The sequence below is a fragment of the Phoenix dactylifera genome, chromosome 9 (assembly GCF_009389715.1).
Source record: "Phoenix dactylifera cultivar Barhee BC4 chromosome 9, palm_55x_up_171113_PBpolish2nd_filt_p, whole genome shotgun sequence".
Classification (NCBI taxonomy): domain Eukaryota; kingdom Viridiplantae; phylum Streptophyta; class Magnoliopsida; order Arecales; family Arecaceae; genus Phoenix; species Phoenix dactylifera.
The window spans coordinates 572145-583707 of record NC_052400.1 but is presented as its reverse complement, the minus strand read 5'-3'; positions in this window follow the sequence as shown (position 1 = coordinate 583707).

The window sequence follows — 11563 nt, the reverse complement described above, 5'->3', positions numbered from 1 at the left end:
CCCCCTTAAACCCCTCGATCCATTTATATCGTTGAGGCGATCTTTGAAGGAGATTTAAGCCCCATTCGAAGCATGGACAAGCAACTAGTGATTTGGGACGAAGAATCGGCCGCAAAGGTACGTGTTCCACCTTGTTTCGAAATTTTTTTTTTTCACGGTTCATGCTCCGTTCGGCACTGGATCGCCGAACAAAAGGCTTCTGTTCGGCTGCACAGTGCCGAACAGAAGCCTTCTGTTCGGCAACCCTCAACCGAGTAGAAGGCTTCTGTTCGGCACTGTTCAGCCGAACAGAAGCCTTTTGTTCGGCGATCCAGTGCCGAACGATTTGGGGAGGCGGGGGGGGAGCTACCTCGAGGTGGTCGTGGAGGTGCCGGCGAGGTGCTCGTTGCTCGGGAGATGGCCGGGGAGGTGGTTCCGGGAGAAGCCGGCGAGGTGGTCGGAGATCGGGAGAATGCCGGCGACGAGAGGGAGAAGGGGGAACGGGGGGGTTTTGGGCGTTGGCGAGGTGCACTGCACCGACCGGCGACGAGAGGGAGAAGGGGGAGACGGAGGGGGTTTGGCCGCCGGCGAGGTGCTTGAGGCGAGGTTTTTTGGGTGGAAGGGAGAAGCCGGCGGGTGTTTTGGAGGGGAAGAGCGGGGTGGGGGGGGTTTGGGGGGTGTAGAGAGCAATTTAGGTGAGGGGGTGGGGAGGGTGGGGGGTAATTTAGGAATTTTTAATTTTTTAGGGGTGTCCTTAGCAAATGGGGGGGTGTGGAGAGTATTTAATTTTTTTTTAATTTTTGGGGGGTGTCCTGAGCAATAGGGGGGGTGTATATAGAACCACCCGGCCTTCGGCCATGTTTGGCAGAGCCATCCGACCCTTGAGAAATATTTTCGGATGAAATAAAATTAAAAAGAAAATTAGAAAGCTACTTTAATTTTACCAGAAAGCTAAAAAAAAAATAGAAGTTACAAAAAAAACTTTTTCCAGAAATTACTTTTAGCCCGCGTTAGAAAGTTATTTTAAATTTATAAAAAAAATTTTAGATCAAAATACTCATAATAAAATCATATAACTACAGAAAATATCTATTTATATTATACTATATCATTATATATAAATATATTATGTTATATAGTATCAAATTATTGTATATTATTATGCTATAGTATCAATATTATATTAACTATATTAAAACAATATTATATTACATTATAATAATATTATATTATATCATATATTTATGTATTAATATATATTATATTTTATTATACTTTGTTGTATAATACTAATCAATATTTTTTATGATTATTTTGTCATACCAAAAGTACTTTTCTAATTTATTTGCCAAATACATATTAAAGTTGTGGAAAAAATTAAATACGCATGCGATCTTCTTGGGCTGCGTGCGCATTTGAAATTGGAAACGCCTGTTGAGCGTTTTCTTTCTTTGGAAGAAATGGGCGCGCGCCAGCGGGTGCCAACTGGCGTCCGCTGGCGCACGTTGCCAGCGTGCTCATGAAGAGCGCGGACGCGTCCGCAAAAAAACCGTTTTGCCCCTGTAATCAACCCTATATATACCCCTTAATTTCATCTCTTTCGGGACACGAAAAAAATAGAGAAAAATATTGGAGAAATTCTGAAGAAAATTTCTTCCTCCTCTTAGCCACTTGTGATTTTTATTTTTGCTCTTTCATATTTTATTTTATACTTTTTATTTTGTTCTTCGCTGGATCTGCAAGTTCGATCGGATTTGATTTGACTTCTTCCGAGACGTACTAAAGAAGAAGTTTAGTATCGTCGTATCTCTGAGGAGGGTTGCCGAGAGACCCGTACGTGGGGGCAAACACTTCTTTGGAATAGTGTCTACGCGTTTCGACCTGCCTTCAATCAGACTATTTTCTTCTACCTTTATTTTTAATTTAATATTAGTGGATCTGTAGGATTTAAAATTCTATGATATAAATTTATTAAAAGAATAGATTTATTTTATGCTAGAATAGATTTATTTTGCATTAAAATAGAATTATTTGGATGCCGAATGATATATATATATATATATATATATATATTATTCCTTTTAAAAGTTCCTATTAATTATATTTATAGATTTATTTGTTTATTTAGGTGATATATTGCTAACAATCCAAAGAAGTATTTGTTTATTTTTTGTCAACAATATATAATTCATTAAATCCTTTATTATAATTGTGACATATTGGATTTTAATTAAAATAATTGTTTTGCTATCATAAAAGTTAATAATCAATTATTCTAAAAAGATAATAATTTGGTTAACCTCCAAGAGGTTTATTATACCTCCATTTGGACTCCTCAAGACCTCAAAGAGTAATTTCCAGATTTCGTTTAAACGAAAAATTCGGAAATTTATTAATACATAATAATTTAATTCATTGAATTGATTTATTAGATCTCAATCAATTATTCTAATAAGGTAATAAATCTTATAATTCATTGAATTGACATTTTAGATCTCAATTACTATAATTGATTTGTTAGCACAAAATTAGTAATCAATATTCTAATATGGTAATAAATCTTATAATTAATTGAAATGACATTTTAGATCTCAATTACAATAATTGATTTGCTGGCACTAAATTAGTAATCAATTATTCTAATAAGGCAATAAATCAATTCTAATATATATAATTCATTGAATTGACAAATTAGATTTCAATTACAATAATTGTTTTGCTAGCATTAAATTTAGTAATCAATTGTTACTAATTCAAAAAATTTAAATGAAAAATTCAAAAATTAGTTAATACATAATAACAATTTTAAGTTTGCACTTAGGTTTTTCTAAAAAAAATGAATTTGTGTGATTTTTAGTGATTATATCCACCAACTAATAGTGTCAAAGAAAAACTTGTCAAAAAGGTATACGTGCCTAAGAAAGCTGGCACTTAAGTGAGCCTAGTGCTCCACCACCGATCTGGAGCTAATCTGACTATTAGTTTTTTTGGATATATCAATTAGACATTCAAAGTTCAATATAAATATTAGTGCAATTTTTTGACATAAACTTTTTGTCTTCATTCAGATTTCTGTCCCTTCTCTATAACCTTGAACCTATGGCCTCAAACACTAGTGACCACCTTAGTGCTAAACTTGAAAAATTTGATAGCCATAACCTTAGGAGGTGGCAAAACCAAATGCGGTTCTGGCTCACCACATTAGGGTTGATCTCAACTATAGGTGAAAGCACTACTGAAGTTGATAACAGGTCCAACCCAACTACTTCACGATATGCTACTCGCCAAAACTCAACCTCTCCAACACTAAACCTTTGCCTCCACCAGCACACCCTTTAGGACACCTGATGAGATAGACTATCATTGCATCTATAGAATCCTAGGTGCCTTTTCTGAGAGTCAGTATGATATCTATTACACAGCCAAGAGTGCCAAAGAACTTTAGGATACCTTAGATAGCAAATATGGTCTTGATGATGCTGGGGTAAAGAGGTTCAAGGCCTCCGACTTTAATAATTTTAGGATGGTGGATTCAAAGCCTATGAATGACCAAATCTATAATTTTGAAACCCTGATCCACCAGCTTAGGACTAATGGAACCTGTTGCTGGAAATTGGACCCGGGGGCGACTGTCGGCCGAAAGGGAGGAGCTCCGCTGCCTGAGTAGCGGGTGGCGACTTGTCGGCGGGCGGCGTCCTCCTGGAGACCTGCAAGAAGCCGGTGGCCGGGCTGTCCGACGCCGGCCCTCCGATGCTTAAGTCAGTGAGGGATCAATATGGGGGAAGAGAGAGATCGAGGGAGCGAGAGAGGGCCGAAAAGTCCCCTCCTAAAATGGAGGAGTTCTCCTTTTATAAGGGGGGGCCGGGTTACCTGTGATGTGACAGAGCAAATGGCTTGTCGTACAATTGTGCATTAATGCTCGATCGTGTAAATCAATGCCGTTACTGTAGGAGATTAAGCCGAAGCTCAAGTCGTCGTGGAGACATGCCATCATTTGTAGGCATGCGGATTTGCCGTGGGAGACTCGATGTCCGTAGGCGATGGAAGCCATACGCTTTAATTGTTGAGTAAGCAGAGGGCCTGCAGGGGCCATGCGCTTTGATTGTTGAGTGAACCGGGTGTCTGCACTGAAAGTGAATCCTAGGTTCTTCGGTGTTAAGCATGCTGATTTTTTTTTTTTTTTAAAAAAAACCATGGCTGAACCTGATCGGGTTGCCTACGTACCCCTTCATAAGGGGGATCAAGCCATACGTAGTTCTTTTTAAGTTTTAAAACGCAGCGGAAAAATCGAATCAAACAATTTAATTCATGCATGCTTACAAGATCAAATCTAGAAATCAGCACCTTAAGAACACATAGGATTATGCCGGAATCGTTTAAACAATTATGCTAAAACTTTTATGCATAATTAACTATCAGATCTGAAATTTAAGAACTCTATTCCAATTAATCTCCGAATATCCATTGAATGGATTCTGGAGATATCTCCGTGAGGAGCCCCAAAAGAGGGTAAAACCTCGGGGAATCAGACCTAGATCTTGACACCATAATAAAAGATTAATGTAGGATTAATACCTTTTATGATGGAAGAAACTTGTGGATCTGATCCTCGACTTCGCAGCCACGCACACGAATGGCCTCTACGAGAAGTCCACGCGAAGTTCCTGAAGAGATCCAATCCTGCGGAAGTGCTAGCTTGCGCAGAATTTCTTGAAAGCTGAAATCTGCCCGTCGGGATTCAATCAACTCTTGATCAATCGTCTTGAAGCAGATGGAGATGAGGTTTGTAAGAGAAGTAGAGGACTCAGATCTGATCTTGAATCTTCTAGATATTCACCCTGAAAACCCTATCTAAAATGGAGAAGAAGAGGAAGAGGAGGCGGGTGAGGAAGAAGGCTGCAATGGATGTGTTTTTGGTGCCCATGTTTGACCCCTTTTAATGGCCTCCGAATTTTCATTCAAAATTCGAAATTTATTTTCAGAAAACCTCTTTTAGTTGGCACATGCAAAGGAATAGGAACAACCCAAATCAGATCTCAACCAAATCTGATTTAAATTCAAATTTTAAACACATGTGCAAGAGGGAAGGAATTTGAAATCCATGCGGCAAGGTAAAACACTTCATGATTTCGAAATCACCTCTTGAAATTCGAATTTAATCCATTCAAAAACTCATACGCCACCTTGGCTGATGGTTTGAGTGATTAAAATCATTTAACACATTGCTTAATGTTTGAATTTAAATTCAAATAACAAACAATGTCGCCATGTGTCAAGCAATGGGTCCATGTGCCATGCAATAATTTTGGTTTATTTAAAATTCATGAAATCCAATTCCATGTCACCAATAATTGCCACATTATCTGAGCCTAATCCTCTTGGGTTGCACCTAATCAAATTTGGTCAAACCCAAATTAAAACAAAGCAATTTGGTTGAACCCAATCTAATCAGGTCAGACCCTGATTGAGCTCAAATTGAATCCAATTCAATTTTGGCTCATGCAAACTCAATCAAATTGAATTAATTACTTTGTGTTGGACCTAATCCAATTAGGTCAATCCCCAATTAAGAACAAATTAATTTAAAATTAATTTGATCAGCTTAAGTCCTTTTTGGTTCTAACCTAATCCAATCAGGTCAAAATCCTGATTGAGCCCAAACTTGAATCCAATTCAATTTGGCTCATCCTTAGCACAATTACTCAATCAAATTGAGTTTATTAGTAATTTAATTACTAATTAATCCTTCAACAATTACTTTAATTATTTTATAAGATAATTTGCCAATCAAATTGACCAAATTATCCCTGAATGATTCTTAATCATTCATCAGCTTTCTTGATCAATCAGGAATCTTCTATGCGTGTGACCTCATAGGTTCGAACCTAAGCCGGTAGTATAGGAACAATTTCCTACACTAATTGATGTGACCATCTAGCAATGGTACCCAACGTCCGGATAGGCCGAATATATGCGAAGCAAATATTCTGGAACCCTGAACTATGGTTACTGTATAATTCAATCCCTTTGACTCCTAATGCCAGGATGACTTAGAGCTCACTGTCAACCCTATAATTAGTACATCCATTATGTGATTAACTTTAGATATCCCGTGACTTCTCACTGGGATTACCCTGGCCAAGGTTTTGCTAAATTAATCACAAGACATTATCTCCTGTTTTCAGGAGGGGTCAATTCCATCTTGACTCACAACTGACTACGCAAGTACTTGACTGCACCCAGTGACCTTCCGTCACTAAATTAGAAATTCAGGTAGTCCGGTACCAAAGTACAGTGAGTTGCTTGCTAGTCACAGGTTGCGGTCTCAGGTCAGAGGGCCAAACTTATACCCATATCCACTCGGAACATCTCTCGACAGTAGAGCGTTCCGGAATTGGTCACGTTTAGTGAAATGTACTTCTACACTTCACTTGTGTGGCATACCAGTGTCTCCACACTCCTTGGTTAAGAGGACAACCAACATATATGTCACACAACGACCTAATCTCGATAATGTTGTCGTCCTAGTAACAACATATCATTTCGTCGCAAACAAGTTTAAGGACTCAAAGATAAATCCTCCTTTATCATAACATAAGTCCTAAGGACTTCATCATATAAGAGTTCATTTGAAGATGAAATGATGAATAATGCCAAATAACACTTTATTAATTTGTCAATTCATTTACAAAATTCAATCATCAATATGCTGACGATTGACATTTAGGATACAAATTCCAACAACTCCCACTTAGCCTAATGCCAATCGGCACAGTATCTAATACCCATCTTCGACTTGTGTTCGTCGAACTCTTTGATGCCGAGGACTTTGGTAAATGGGTCAGCCAGATTTTCTTTTGTGTCGATCTTCTGAAGATCAATATCACCTCGTTCGACGATCTCTCGAACCAAGTGGTAGCGACGTAGAATATGTTTGGTCCGCTGATGTGCTTTGGGTTCTCTTGCTTGAGCTATGGCTCCAGTATTGTCACAAAATACAGGCACTGGACCATCAATTGAGGGTGTCACTCCAAGCTCGGTGATGAACTTTCGCAACCATACAGCTTCCTTGGCGGCATCAGATGCTGCGATATATTCTGCTTCACATGTAGAATCTGCCACTGTATGCTGCTTGGAACTCTTCCAGCAGATGGCCCCACCCTTAAGAGTGAAGATATATCCTGACACGCTCTTGCTATCATCTTGATCTGACTGAAAACTTGAATCAGTATATCCCTCAAGTTTTAAGTCAGAATCACCATAGACAAGCCACTGATCTTTAGTATTTCTCAAATATTTAAGGATGGTTTTTACAACCTTCCAGTGGTTGCTACCTGGATCAGACTGGTATCTGCTCACTACTCCTAGTGAGTATGCCACGTCTGGTCTAGTACATGTCATGGCATACATTATAGATCCCACTGCCGAAGCATATGGAATTCTATCCATACTCTCTCTTTCTTGAGAGGTTGTCGGACAATCCCTTTTAGAGAGGTTAATTCCATGGCCCATTGGAAGATAGCCTTTCTTGGAATTAATCATACTGAACCTTTTCAGTATAGTATCAATGTATGTGGATTGGGATAATCCAAGCAATCTTCTAGATCTATCTCTATAGATCTTCATCCCTAGGATGTAAGATGCTTCTCCCAAATCCTTCATGGCAAATTGAGATGATAGCCAAACCTTTATTCCTTGTAATGCAGGAATGTCATTCCCGATTAAAAGAATGTCATCCACATACAAAACAAGAAATATAATAACTGAACCATTTGCCCATTTATAAATGCAAGGTTCCTCTTCATTCTTAATGAAGCCATATGATTTGATCACCTTATCAAATCGTATGTTCCAACTCCGTGAAGCTTGCTTTAATCCATAAATGGATTTTTGAAGCTTGCACACCTTAGACTCATCTGCAGATATAAAACCTTCAGGTTGCATCATATACACCTCTTCTTCTAAATCTCCATTTAGAAAAGCAGTTTTAACATCCATCTGCCAGATCTCATAATCTAAGTGTGCTGCTATCGCAAGCATAATCCGAATGGATTTGAGCATTGCCACAGGAGAAAACGTCTCGTCATAGTCAATACCATAACGTTGACGATATCCCTTGGCAACCAGACGGGCTTTATAGGTCTCTACTTTTCCGTCTGCGCCCCGTTTCCTTTTGAATATCCACTTACACCCTATGGGTTTAATTCCTTCGGGTAGGTCAACTAATGTCCAAACATCATTGACCTTCATGGATTCCATTTCGGATTGCATGGCTCCAAGCCATTTATCAGAGTCATACCTCTGCATTGCATCCATATATGTGATCGGATCCTCATCGTTTTCATCAAGTTCGATAGGATCCCCATCCCGGACCAAGAAACCGTAGTATCTGTCCGGCTGACGTGGTACTCTACCCGATCGCCTTAATGGTACATCTAATATGGGTTCTGGATCTGATCTAATCAAATCCGACTCAACTGGTTCAGTAGATGGTGTCGGATCTTCTACATGTTGAACTTCTCTAAGCTCAACATTAGAGCTATTTGTTCCTTCACCAAGGAATTCCTTTTCTAAGAAAATTGCTCTATTGCTTACGAACAACTTTTGTTCTTCAGCAAAGTAGAAGTAATATCCTTTAGTTTCTTTAGGGTAACCAACAAAGAAACATTTGTCAGACTTGGGTTCAAGTTTGTCTGTCTTCAAACGTTTGACGTACGCCGGACACCCCCAAATCCTAAGGTGAGAGAGCATCGGCTTACGTCCAGTCCACATCTCATGTGGTGTTTTATTTACAGACTTACTTGGAACCTTATTTAGAATATAGCAGGCTGACTCAAGAGCATATCCCCAAAAGGATATGGGCAGATTAGCAAACCCCATCATGGATCGAACCATGTCTAACAGAGTTCGATTTCTCCTTTCTGACACACCATTATATTGTGGTGTACCAGGAGGAGTCCATTGAGAGAGAATCCCATTTTCTCCTAGATATGTCAAAAATTCACTGGAGAGGTATTCACCTCCTCGATCTGATCGAAGAGTTTTAATACACTTTCCAGTTTGTTTTTCTACTTCATTACGATATAATTTGAACATTTCAAATGATTCAGATTTATGTCTCATTAAATAGACATAACCATACCTAGAAAGGTCGTCTGTAAACGTAATGAAATATGAATACCCACCTCTAGCATCTGTGCTCATTGGCCCACATACATCAGAATGTACAAGGGTCAATAAATCACTGGCTCGTTCACCTTTTCCGGTAAAAGGTGATTTGGTCATTTTACCAAGAAGACATGATTCACAGGTTGTCAATGATTCACAATCATTAAAATCAAGGATTCCCTCTTTACTTAACCTGTTCATCCTGTTCTTGTTAATATGACCTAGCCTATGATGCCAAAGGTAGACATCCGTGACATTATCTATTCTAGGGCGCTTATTGGATTTATACATTACATGAACAGGCTGTGACAAAATGTAAATGTCATTACTCAGAATTCCATTCATTACAACAACACCATTCCAAATGACATTGCAATAATCCTTTTTTATTGATATTTCATAACCATTTTTGGCCAAAAGGCCTACAGAAATGATATTCAATAGAAAACTTGGACAATAGTGACAATCACTAAGGACATTTACATGAGAGCTGAATTTAAGTTTAAGAATTCCTAAAGCTAGAACTGGAACTGGTCTTCCATCTCCAACATTCAGGAACCTTTCTCCTTCTTCAAATCTCTTACTGACTTGTAGCCCCTGCAACAAATTGCAAATATTAAAAGGACTACCGGTATCCAATACCCAGGTCGAATTATCACAAATAGAAAAATTGCAAGGTGTTATCATATAAGTACCTTGATTGGCAACTGATTGCCCATTTTTCTTAGGCCGGTTCGGATCGAGGGATGCAATGTAAAGAGGACAGTTCCTCTTCCAATGTCCTTGCTTCTTGCAGAAGAAGCACTCCGCCTTTCTCTGATCAGCCTTTTTATTCTTTTTCTGACTAGGCTGAGCATGGTGCACCTGTTTCTTTTGGATTTTATTTTTCTTTTTTTCTTTCTTAAAGGAGCGACCCTTGGATGAACCTCCCACTAAGTTCACCGTCTTCTTAAGAAGTTGGTGATCATTCTCAAACGTTTGTAGTAACCCCAACAATTGGTGATAATTCACTACAGGTTTCGTCATACGAAAATGAGTGAGAAAAGGACGGTATGATCCAGGCAATGAGTTTAGTATGGCATCCTTCCCCAATTGATCATGAAGGGGAAAGCCAAGAGAGCTTAGACGCTCGATCAACTCAATCATGTACAGTACATGATCAGTTATCGAGGTCCCATCTTTCATTCGGGCGCTGAAGATGGCACAACTAGTTTTGTGCCTCTCAACGTCGTCAGGAACGCCGAATGATTCATTCAACACTTGAATGATATCTTCCGGCTGCGTATTCTCAAAACGCCTACTAAACTCATCACTCATTGCTGCCAACATGATGCATCGAACAGTGATCCGGTCACTGAGCCACTTCTGATAAGTGTCTCTGGCCGATCTTGATGCATTAGCAGCGGGCTGCTCAGGTGCTTGATCCGTTATCACATAAAGGATCCTCTCATGCTCTAGCACTATTTTCAGTTTCCTATGCCAATTATTGAAATTTGGACCAGTCAACTTGTCATTGTCCAACAATGAGCGAAGTGACAAATTAGTGACCATTTCTGCATAAAAAGAAAATTTGGCTATTAGTATATGAATTGACTAAACTCAATAGACTTGGACTTTAGTCTAAAGGTATTCCCACTATTTTATACAAATTGGTAGCCTCTACCTCTAATTCGAAAAATTACTCCTAATTCTTTAGTGGGCACTAGAACCCAATAGATCACATATAGGCCCGAGTGTGGCTCGGCCAACCCATATGCACCTATTGGTAGGTTCTTAACCAATTGCTTCACCAAGCAACTTCTAGTGATGATTTTGCCCTAGGTTTTCCGGCAGGCGTGTGGCGCCTCCACCGAATACCCTAGTCAGGTCCAACCATTAAATGATAGGGTTAAGTCTAATCAACTAATAGACGACCAAGCCCGAGTGTGGCTCGGCTCACCTGATCGCCTATTGAAGGTACACTTAACTCATCATATATTGAATGACAATTCCAATGCTTGATAAGTACCAGGCGTGTCGCGCCTCCAATAATTATCAAAACATTGGACCCATTATCACCCAACTTAATGGGAGGCTATGACCTAGTTATCTCCATAACCATTTCATTTTAAGGACCTAATAATTTTAGAGGATTTCATAATTAGGATAGATGAGAAGATCCGGTTAGTCTAATTTCTCCCACTGACTTCACCAAATCAGATTAGACTCAAACCGGTTAAGGAGACACCTAAATCAGTCAAACTGATTTTCCTTATAGGCATGGGCTAACTCGAATCATTAAGTGATCCAATCAAAATGTGATTGACCATGTCGGCCAGGTAAGTGAGATCGGTGGAAGGGATATGCCATTAACTCGGCAAAGACGAATCAGTGCGAGTAGCTCCCAATTAAAAACCACCGGTCAAAACTGCCAAAC